Consider the following 11,688-nt stretch of genomic DNA (forward strand, 5'->3'; position numbering starts at 1 on the left):
GCAAACACACACTATTGACACCCCTCCTCCGAAATCTGATTGGTCACCCTTACCAGAGTCAGACGTTAAGGTTAATATCATGGATGGATTACTGAAAAGCCTTACCGAGCACTGGCCGCGGGCCCCGGGGACCAGATTTTCTGTATGAAGTGACATTTTTATGACATTTCTTGTTAAAAAAAAAGTCAGTCAAATTTCAAACAACCTCAAAGGGACGCATACCAATGTCATAGAGACGCAGAATGACCTCAGAAAGACGTACAATTATTATAAAGAGATGCAAAACATCTACAGAGAGACACAAAATGAGTTCAAAGAGACAAAAAACCTCAAAGAGACGCATGAGAAGATTGCGAGAGATACAAGACGACTTCAAAAAAGACACAAAATTACCACAAAGAGACGCAACACGACTTAAAAGAGAACACCAATATGTGTTTCATCTCTGTCTGCTCTTATGTTGGAGTGGTGGAGGGCCTTTTACATGACTGCACCCTCATGATCTGTCCATACACATTATTTCATATTAGACTATTTAAAGTTGATCTGACATCGGTTTATTACTCTGAATAATGAATAAACAATGTAACTATTAATAATGTACCACTTTTTTATTGGCAAGAAGTATTAACACATTTGTACTCATTCATCTTTGAGTACGGATTCAAAGGTGTCTGATCCTACAGGTGACCGCAGAGGCAACAGGAGGAAAGTAGGTGCCGTGTACAGGCAAATAACAAAGTGAAAAAAAATCATAAGACTGACACACACATGGGAAAGAAATTATGTTAAGTAGAATTTAATTGGCTTTTCCAGTTTGCACAACAGTAATCTTCACTCCATGCATTATTGATCTATTATTAAAATCCCAAATAGCCTGCGTTTAGCGGGAGCACACACACACGCAGTCATGCACTCATACGCTCTGACAGGCCACAGTTGGGATCTCCGAGTGTTCATAGCCCAAAGCACTTCTTAAAACAGTCCGTGCTCAACGCCACAAAGCATCTCATTTATTGTAACAGATTCTGTGTCCACACAAAAGGCTTGTGTAGTCCATCCAACAGAGTACATTTGGATATGTTGTAGTGCTACAGTGAATCTGTGTGTGATCTGTGGTGTGTGTGTGTGTGTGTGTGTGTGTATTTTGGCTGTTTGTTTCTTGCTGGCATGACAACACGCTTAGCAAAAGGTTTGGTATCGTCAGACATATGCAGTTATTCTCTTGGCGAAAACGCAAGCGAGCACTCCCTCATCCCATCTCAAGTGACAGATTAAACATGGTGTCTTTATAATGGACTTTTTTGTTGTTGTTGTTGTTTTTGTATTCACTGTAAAAGACGAGCTGGTGTATGATATAGGGCACACACGTGCACGTGCACGCACACACACTTAACAAGCAGCGGAATCTTCTTAAATCTATACTAATCCATTATCCTCTGGGTGCGCTGTTTCCATCTCCTAACGGTGGGAGGGACCTGTGTGTGTGTGTGTGTGTGTGTTGTATTATACTGATGTTGTTAATGTCAACTATCGTCTATATGCACTCTGTGGGTGTATAACTACACATATGCAGGATACTTAGAAGAAATATATGTTCATTTTAGGTTCATTTGAATCCTCATTGTGACTCAGATTACTGCTTGTCTTTTCTGGATTGCACACAAAAAAATCCAAAGCCTAAATAAATAAATAAAATAAATAAAAGCAACAAATCCATCACGCCCTCTTCCTGTGCACATTCTTGTGCGGGTGTGTATTCAGACACGACTTTATGGGTAATGAGGCAGCATCTGTTGTGATTCTCTACTGCGACGAAACACCAATCAAAGATGATTATGATGTTGAGTTACCCAGCAGATAGCACTTACTCAGCCTCTGCAGGAGTCGACTGTTTTAAATGGAGCCAGAGAAAACATTTTTATTGGGTAGGTTTTTGGTGGAGTTGATGTTTTTGGTGTTGTGCTGTCGAAGATGTGAGCAATATAAATGATTTCTGAGCTGTAATGAGCTCAAAATGCCACACGCAATGAATTAAATAATAGACAGTTATTGGATGCAAAACATCATTGATGAAAAGCACTCTCCCCTCCCTGAGCAGTTCAAAGAATAGAGTGAATTATCGTGGTTGGATGTCTGTAGACATCAGGCATTGCTGTGCCTCCTGTCGACCACTAGGACAGATCTAACTGGAAGTGTGTGAAAGAGCAAATGAAGGCATGATTGAATAGACAAACAAATGAGTGGGTATTAAAACACAAAGGGATGAATGGGTGCAAAATATGATTGACTGTCTAAAACAAAACAAAAAATCATTCAAACACTGGTGCATTATGTACAAAAATCCCCCCTAAAACTTCCCTTTTAATGATTTGATGCTGAAATGGTTATTTGATTTATTGATTGCTCAACAACAGAAAATGAATCACCAATATGTTTGATAATTAATCATTCAGGTCATTTATCAAGTAGAAATTCCCTCAATTTTCTTCTTTGAGCTTCCCCAATGTTTGGGATTAGCTGCTTTTCTTTTAATTAATCTCATTTTAAATTGAATATGTTTGTGTTATGGACTCTTTTTTTGAGCCAAACAATCAATTTGAAGATGCCACCCGGGGGCACAGGGAAATTGTAAATGGATAATTTTTTTGTAAGATTCTCTATTGATAAATGGAAAATTAAAGCAATGAAGCAGTGATAATGAGAATAGCTGATACTTGCAGATCTATAATCCCTGTCAACCTGTTTTTTTTTGTTTTGTTTTTTAAGACTTGTTCATCTTGATGGATAGCAAATTTTGACTTGAGATTTTGGCATTTTATTCTTATATGTCTTATAAGTGCTATATGCTACGCCAGGTGATGTTCCCTATGATGGTTGATGCTGTAGCTAGTGTCTTTTTTTTTTTTAGCTCTTTAAAAAAAAAAAAGTGGTCCAGTTTAATAAAGATGATGATATGTCAAAATATGTGGGTCTTTGGCTGTTAGTATAGCAGATACAACAAACAATATTAAGTATTTATGGCCTCTGGGAAAGTATTATGGCACTATTTTCTGATTGCAGGTTAAACTATTAGTTAATTGATTTTCTCTGTTTCATCTTTTTAATTTCTTTTGATATTACTTGATGATTTAATGCCATACCTTGTATTTCTTGTACAGTGTTTTTATAGATCCAAGAACATTGTGCTGTAGTTACAGCACTGTGTGTGTGTACTGTACAGTATAAAAATAACCTTCTCTTAGTCATACTGTATCAACATTCTCAGGAGCATCAGTTTTACAGTTTGTTTTTCACAAGACAACAAAGTTAAACCTTGAACAGACATCAACATGTACGAATATCCTCATCACAAATGCCCTGATTCCATGAGCTTTGGGCAGATATATAGGAGGTCTAATTCCATGAACACATGTTGTTAAGGGATTGTTGCTTTATAATACCCAAGAGTCATCTAGGCATGGTGTGAGCCCCCCTGTGATTATGACAAACTCTTAACACTGGCAGCTTTTACAATAGAGCCATTGTCCTGATCTTGAGGCTGATGGTCCTATAGTTTGACGTATACATAGGAATCATAATTAAACGGCTTGAATGCATGTTTTTATTTTATTTTTTGTTTCTTTCTTTTTCATTTTTTGTGTATTTTGTTTCTATTTATTTTTCTTGCTCCACTTTTTTCATTGTGCACACTGATCTAATCCATCAGTGTTAACTCTGTTAACTCAGTATGCACGGCTTCACTAAATATAAATGTACTCTGATGCTGAGTGTTTAGGGTCGTTTAAATACAAACTATAAACTGTAAAAGACATCTTTTCCATCATTTAGAAAGCATGTCATCTCTGCTTTTACTTAATTTTGATGTACACTGAAAATTCATTCATCTTTTCTTCCATCCCGTATCTATGTTCTTCCATCCCGGACACATCCATTATTCATGTCCCTTTCTGCTTTATCTGGCTCTAACAAACGGGCTCCACTTGAGTTGTAAACAGATACATGCTACCTCCTCGTTCATCTATTTACCCATATTTTCATCGCCCTGTCCTTTCTAGAAGAAACACATTTGTTTTTTTCACATCTGAATCATCTTTTTTTTTTTTTTTTTTTCACTTTCCATTACACGGCTAGATGAGATGGCTGCCCTATCCATTTACACAGCAATTACAGGCCACCTGTGCCAGAATGCTGTTTCTGCTTATGGCATTACCTGCTTTCTTACGCTTATCATTACAACTTATGTAAGGGAAAATCAATATGGAATATTTCTATATTAAACTGCCAACATGTGAAAGCCAGATCTGTGAAAAGCTAGAAAGCAAAGAACAAATCTGAATACATTGCACAACTCTAATCTTTTACTCAGGAAATGAAACAAGAATCCACTTAAACCTCAAGCACACTCCAACCCTGCTCTTGTGTGACATGCAAAATACTCAACACACAATTTAGATCGAAACTACACACTTATGTGTGTATTAAATATGAAGCTAGAACTTAGCTTAGCACTTCAAAGAGACTAGCTAGCTCTTTACTCTCTGAGACTCTTGACACACTGCTGCAACCAACTAAGAAAGAGTCACATGACCAATGGACACAGCTGACACATTTGGAAAGTCTAGAATAGTGATATGAATCAAGCAACAACCAATGTAGCTGTGAAGTGAAGCCAATGCAGAAGTACCCTGCAAACTGCAGTTTGGGGTACTTCTGCGTTCTTATGTTGCTTGATTCATATCACTATTCTAGATTGCCTCAGCTCCACACACACTCCACGTATTTGATTTGCCCTTTATTGGGTTGGGTGGAAGACGGCAGAGGCAGGTCTGCGAAGGTGGCGACAGTCAGAGCCACCTATTGATGACATCATGGTAGTACGTCCATGTTTTATACTGACTATGCTGTGAATAAAGTTTATTCCATTCATGTGTGGGACCCGACAGGAAATCAGGCGGCTTAACCAATAGAAGTCTTGGATACAACCACTCTCAGCAGTCTCTACAGTGGGGAGTTTTCATAGAAATTAATGGGCACCATCTTTTAGTGCAGTTCTCTGTGGACAGGAAGGTATGTTTAGGTCAGCTTGTCTACTTGTATAGATTACGGAACCAGTGAAGAAAAACACAAGAGTGCTCAGTAAATTTCTAAAACTCTCTTCGGCAAAGGGAAGAACATTATAGCTTGTTAACCAACCAACCCAACCCAAGCCATGTTGCTGTATTCTTTCACCTCTATTTAGCTTTTACACATTCTGCTGTGAACAACTTAGTCTCCCTTTAGTGTTTGTTTCTTTCACATTTCCGCATTACAGTTCTATTAACAAACACATTTTACTTCTCTCTTTAATTTGGCATAATGCTGTCACACAGACTTTGAGGACACATCTTAATGCCTTTGACAATTATCAGACAACAAATATAATTTTCAAATGTGTAAACTGTGTCATTATAATCAAATTCAAAACTCATAAAACAACTTAGTAAAACTTGACAAGTCTTAGTAACTTAGTAATTGCACTGACCTTGCAGGTCATAGCGGTCTGTCGAGTCGCTCATTTGCTCCTCCTGCTTAGAGTCTTCCTGCTATGCTAATTTAACCGCCTACTTGCTAAACCTTCATGCTTAGCGCACAGATGTGAGAGTGCATGTTCAATATGTTTATCTAAGTTGCGTCAAGAAAGCAAATTAGCATTTATTCAAAATGTCTCTTCAGCGTAATGATGATAAACGCGCAGCAAACACCATTTTAGCCATTCCAGCCGCTCAGCTCACATCTGCATGACATTTTTCTCTCTTTTTAAGAGTTTATAAGAAAGCAGTTTTGACAGTATCACTTTACATCTTCAAGGGAATCAGTCAAGAGTGATAAAAGTGCTCAGAACGGCACACAGATGCACAGAAGACAATGGAAAGAAGTGTGGTGATGCTTCAGAAACACAGCGTCCTGGAGTCTTTCACTGTTTTGATGTTTGCCTCTTTGATCTTGTTGGATGCTCCACTAAACTAGATGGCACTCAGTTGAGACCCTACCTGTGCCAGTGCTACACAATTGTCAGAATATGCCAGTTTCATAACTCAGAGTTTCACCAAAAAGTTATTCATGTTTTTTCAGGCCTCATTACCAACTTGTTTCATTTCAGGCAATGCTTATGGATATACGTACCTGGGACATATGATATGATTGATACGCCACATCACCACACAACGCTTATCTTTATTGGGAGCATTTGGGCTTATCTTGTACTGTTGCAGCATTCCACAGCACTGCTGTTATTGCGATTGGGCAAGTGCAAGCTTGACACTTTTAATGCACACAGTTTAATGGATAGATTGATCTGCTCTCAGCTATGTCATGACCACAACTCCTAGTAGCCATTTGGTAGAAATTGGTATGGGCTGCAACGCTCCCCAGAGTCAGGTGAAGTGAGCTGACAACTCAAGTTGACAACAAGTCCTTACTTTAGTGTAAGTGCAATGATTTATAATATATGATGGATGATTGACATAAACTGCACACTGGCTAGTGTAGTTTCATCACACAGGTTAACTTGAGTGACGTAGCTGCTAATGGCTGCTGCTCTATGTGTCTGTCTATGAGCATTTTAAGTTAAGCTAGCCACACAATCTGATGAAAAGTGAAGAGGTAAAATGAGAAATGTGAAAAGACCAAGAAGGTGTTAAACGCAAGCTGGGATTGAATTTGTTAGATCAACTGGTTGCTTAAAAATAAATAGAAAGCATGTTGGTATTTTTTACTGATTGATCAAAGCTTGGGTGGAAGGTTTCTGATTCAAACCCCGGCTGTGGAGTTTGCCTAACCCTAACCCTGTGTCTGCAGTTCTTTCCGGGTACTCCCACTTCTTCCTACAGTTCAAAGACATGCAGGTGAATTGGTAACTCTAAACTGCCCAAATGTGTGAATCTGGGCATGGATGGTTGTCGGTCTCTTTGTGTCAACCCTGTGATGAACTGGCGACCGTTCCAGGGCCTGGAGCCTATCCCAGCTGACATCGGGTGAGAGGTGGGGTACCTCTCACCCGATCCCAGCTGACATCAGGTGAGAGGTACCCCACCTCTCACCCGATGTCAGCTGGGATAGGCTCCAGCCCCCTGTAACCCTGATAAGGATGACAGAAAATGGATGGATGGATAAATAGATGAAAGCAGAATTTTTTCGTGAAGCAACACATGTAGAAACCCTATACAGCTGTCCATGTGATTACACCAGATCTAGCCAAATCCTACTTTAACTTCAACACTTTGTCAATCTGACCAACCTTTTAACCATGCTGCTTTTTGAGATTTCCAAACACAGATACAGACGGAAACAAATACAAGAGACATGTAGCCTCAGCTCAGCTCTTGAGTCAGGAGTTGCATCTCCAACTTTTAAAGGAGAAATCACTGTCGGGGCACAAACTACTGATTCAATACTCTCTGTGGCAACCCAACAATCAGTGGTGTCAGCCGGCATTTTGCATCATCTGTCAGATGTAAAACACCTGCGGTGACATCAGCAGTTATGGTATTGACAGAAAATCTCCACCCACAGAGAGCAGTGCAGCAGCTGGTATGATTCAATGTGGATTAAGGGAAACAAATATGTGACTGTGTGGAGGGGGTATGTTCACTTCATCTCCAAGGGATGGAAGATACTGTGTAGTTTGTTCCTTATAGACTATTACAAAGGTTATTAAGTATATCGAACACCCCCTGCACAGTGCAGTATGTGCAGCTGGAGATGTGCAAGATACATTTACTGTAATTACATTTATTATATCTGTTAGACTGAGCCCAGTGTCATGTTCAGTACTCCCGTTGTAATGGACACAATTAGTTTTTTTCTATAGCTGACACTTTGAAGCGGCCACTTATGAATAACCCTGATTAGTCATCACTGGCAGGAGTCTATACTTTTTCAATCCTACTTATGTGAAGCATTGCATTACTGGATTGGTAGTAGAAAATAGTGCCCATGACATGGAAACCACTTGTTTGTACCATTGTGGGGATTTGTCACAGCTATATATAATGTATACATTTTTAGATACTTCAGTGTTGTGCATTATCAGGCAATAGTGAAGTGGAACTGGACCCTAAAAGAAGTACAGTATGAGATGTAAGATGCATTGTACTTTCAGAAAATCAATATGTATTTAATTTAATTAATATAATTAGCCAGCTGTTGTTATATATTTAGAAAGTTAGAATGACAAACTGCACAGATGGTTAACATCCTTCACAGTATTAGCATTAATGCTCTTGAATATAAAAGTTTTATTTATGAGTCTGTTTGGAAGACAGATGCAACTTCTCAGTAAACAGGAATAAGAAACGCCAAAGAAACTCACTGTGTGTGTGTGTGTGTGTGTGTGTGTGTGTGTGTGTGTGTGTGTGTGTGTGTGTGTGTGTGAAGGAGAGAGAGAGCAATTTAAAGGTCATTGTCAAAACGAGGCCTACTAAGGACTGTGTATCGCACACAGCCTGACCCAGCATAAAACCAAGGCAATTAAAGCCCGGCCACGGACAGGGGAATCGACATGGCACAGCAGTCGAGCGATCCAACATGGCCCCGGTCGCACAGAGTAAACAGAGGCTGAGGGAGAGGCTGAGGCAACTGGCAGTGAGAGAGGGGAATAGGTTATGCAAATGACCCTGGCCTCCGACAGAAGGGAGTCAATGGAGTTCCTCCACGCTGACGGGAGCAGAAAGTTAACTACACAAACAAGTCACTGGAGCTCTGAAGCCATTCTCTCCTTCACTCCGCCTGTCTCTTCCTCTTGCCTGACTCGTTTAACTAAGCTCACTCTCTGCATCTCTCTGCAGACTGTAAAGTTTTGACCTGGATAAAAAGACATTTGGCAATCTTATAGTTGCACCCCTGATTTTGTATTCAAACCTACCATAAAATAAATTCACCTTAACGTATTTTCAAGTATATTTTCACCCTCAGAGGCCACATCCTGTGTGCCCATTGACCCACCAAATTCTTTATATTCTATTCAAGCCACAAACACTCTTATCTGTGCTTATAGTGTGCGGCTGACTTGAGAGAGAGAGTGGCAGGACGGCTGGGTATATGTGGGTATATTTTCATGCCATTCTGGTGGGAGAGACTTGGCCTGGTTTTCAAAGCCTGGTGCCAGATGGTGGGAGCAACTTGTGAGGCAAAGGAGGAGAGAGAGAAAAAAAAAGAAAAAACAAGCTTGACTCCATAATGCCAAGATCAGATGAGAAGATGTAACCCAAATCACACACACACACACACACACTCATGGAGACACACATCATCCTGACCACGACTTCAAAGACCACGTTCTTCCACGGGAGCCTAAGATATTGCTGCGGCATGCTATTGTTATAAACCAAACAAAACCCTCTGTTCATCCCACTTCGAGGATCACACATTTATTAACAACACAGTTGCATTAGTAGGTACAGCACGTTGACACGCTCTCCTTACATGTACAGTGCGCATCATCTACCCCTAAATACTTTATGTTTCACAATTTTCTTTTCATAAGTGTCTCTTATAAGCAATTTTGTGTTTCACCGCTGGACTGTGTAGGTATTTCTCTATGGAAACAAAAATATACATGTGCTGCAGTGTTCAATATATTCGCTATAGCTTCTTCCTGAGCTTTTTCATTAGTGCAGCATACAGTAGTTCATATACGCTGGCATGATAGAAGTTGTTGATATTTCTGCAATCCTTGAATCAAATTAGGTGGGGGATTGACCTCCTTACCTCGTCTGGCAATCCCATATATATGAAGTTTACCTCACATGGCGTTTGGAAGACTTACAGTATGTTACAATATCACATCAATGTTTCATATTTCAGTCATCTAGCAACACCATTATGCCACAAGAGTTAATAGGTAAATATGCATGTTCAGTAGTTCATTATAGGCCAAGAGATATTGGTGCAAATGTTGTGGACAAATATTGGCCAATCATTTTTTAGTTTTCTTCACATGCAACACTGTGTGGAGAGTAGGATTTATTAACCAAAGTGCACTGTCTTGGAATGTGTCGTCTATCGTGATTAAGCTATTTTAAAAGCTGCTGAATTCATGGATGGATGACTGTTTTTTTTGTTAGAGATTAGAAGAAATGTGTCTTTCTCGTCATTCTCACGCATTAATCTGACTTTTTGTGGTTATCCGCTGGCTACAGTGGAAGAAACACTGGCTGTTCTCCAAAGGCTAATTCATGGCCAAGAGGATTCCCGAGATTGCATGTTGTCTATTGTACTTTACAGATCCAGAACACATTTAGAGAGGGCAGAACAATTTTTTTTTACTGACCAGACAGACATCATAGAGGGACAACAAGCCTCTCATACAGAAGAGAAGGCAATTTGTGTCAGTCTGGTCAGACAGGTGGATACAGAGGAAGAAACAGAGAGAAAACAGAGCCTTCATGCTGCCTGTCAGGAGGTCATGGCAGAGATATGTACGGGGTTACATCATGCTGAAAGATTGTGTTCTGTGCATTTTACGACAGGGCAATTTTATTTCACACACAGAGAACAGTGTTTGGTTAGCCAATGAGGTGTTGGTGTGTATTTGAATTTTTAAATGGTTTCTAATTCACATTTCTTAGAGATATACACCAATGTGAAGGGTGCCAGAACGCTGTTAAAACTGGTGTGTTTTAACACCCTTTGTCATACAGTTCCCTAAACATATGATTGAAATGATTTAAGCAATGCCTCAGGGAGATGCCTTTGGTGGCAGTTAATGAAATTATTTATTTTTGAAAGATGTGAAATGAGTCGAGTGAGTGATGGCGTGACAGGACAAATGAAGTGTTGTGCTGCTCAGTATAAATTTATAATGATATTAATGCCTTTAAAGAGAACCACAAAAGCATTACTGCAGAAGCCCATGTTTCAGAAAATGGACTTAATTGAGAAAATGAACAAATGGTTTGGTATTGAGAAAGCCAGTGTTATGGTATCATTTCCCAAACATTGGTGCTATAAAAATTTCATATCCTGTTCCCACAGCCGTGGAGGCTTTTTTAAACTGACATGTCAGGCAGCGCCCACCACTGGGAGTGAATACTTTTTTGAATCGTGCTCATCCTGTGACAAGGAACACTGAAGATGTTCTGGCAACTTGTGGAGGCACCTTACTGACACCCTTTGTATTGGTTTTTGCTTTGATTTGTCACCTGCAGTTATGTAGAAAAGAGCCTGGTGATGTGGAAAAACTGTTATGTCATTGAAAGGCTGCAAACTGTAACCAGGGAAGAGCACCAGTCTGGCACAAAACTGTCTGCCAGGACCATTTAGCCTCAGGGAGATGCAGAAAAAAAGCTCAGCTAAGCTTAAGCAGACTTTGTTTGCGTGCGGTCAACACACCAGAATGCTTCTGATACCTACATCTTGTCCCTTGCATACATTTGTATGCAGATATAATTATAGAGATGCAGGTCTTGATTTTAGGTAGGGGTGAGTGGGTCCTTGATGGCAGAGGTGTTTGTTAGCCAACATATGGTGAGGCCAGACAGCTTAGACCCTATTTGGACCAGTAAAGGAGTACAAGTCAGGTCAGGCAGCCCAAGCACAGAGATTGTGCTGACATGACCTCAAGAACAGATGATCCTGACTTGCATTCAGCCCTCACACCTCAGCACTACCCTCCCTCCCCATCCATGCACATAAACGCTGCATAAG

Source organism: Larimichthys crocea, chromosome X, assembly GCF_000972845.2.
Source record: "Larimichthys crocea isolate SSNF chromosome X, L_crocea_2.0, whole genome shotgun sequence".
Classification (NCBI taxonomy): Eukaryota; Metazoa; Chordata; class Actinopteri; family Sciaenidae; genus Larimichthys; species Larimichthys crocea.